Genomic DNA, 917 nt, shown 5'->3' with positions numbered 1-917 from the left:
TTAAAATTAACCCTTATTCTAACACTGAGAATTGAGATAACATAAGGAAGTCTACCTAGACTTGATTAATAAAGCTCTCCTGACCATCTTTAATATATATATGAAATTTCATTTTTTGCTTTTTGAGACCCCTAATTTATCCTCTTTTAATGATGTATATTAATGGATTGAAACACAAGGATAGGATGGGTTTGGAGGCAGAAGACATGTGCATTCATTCTAGAATTGTGTAGACCACAGGTTTTTGATCTCTTGTCAAGGTGGCACAGAGTAACATCTTAGTCAGTGACTACAGATACCTTCTTGCTGTGTGGATCAGTGATAACAGCAACCACTCTATAGAAGCTTTTAATGAAAAACAGGAAGAATGGATGTCAGCTGTTCTGTAAGAGTTGAATTAGTTCAGAAATCTGCCAGGAGGATTATTTTTCCCAGAATACTGGGTTTCAAATGCTCCAGTGCTTAGATTTGACCTGTGTACAGGTGTGGCTTTTTTTTTTCTTTTTTAATATTTTTTATTAGGTATTTTCCTCATTTACAGATCTTTCACTTCCTTAGTTAGAGTCACGCCAAGGTATTTTATATTATTTGTGACTATCAGCTGTGACTTTCTTTCAGTGAAGTTTTTCTCTTCACTGTATTTTTTTTTTTACATTTTTTATTAGGTATTTTCTTCATTTACATTTCCAATGCTATCCCAAAAGTCCCCCAGACCCCCCCACCACTCACCTACCCACCCATTCCCACTTCTTGGCCCTGGCATTCCCCTGTACTTAGGCATATAAAATTTGCACGACCAATGGGCCTCTCTTTCCAATGATGGCTGACTAGGCCATCTTCTGATACATATGCAGCTAGAGACATGAGCTCCGGGGGTACTGGTTAGTTCATATTGTTGTTCCACCTATAGGGTTGCA

The sequence above is a fragment of the Mus caroli genome, chromosome 2 (assembly GCF_900094665.2).
Source record: "Mus caroli chromosome 2, CAROLI_EIJ_v1.1, whole genome shotgun sequence".
In the NCBI taxonomy this organism is placed as follows: Eukaryota; Metazoa; Chordata; class Mammalia; order Rodentia; family Muridae; genus Mus; species Mus caroli.
This window is presented reverse-complemented; position numbering follows the sequence as displayed.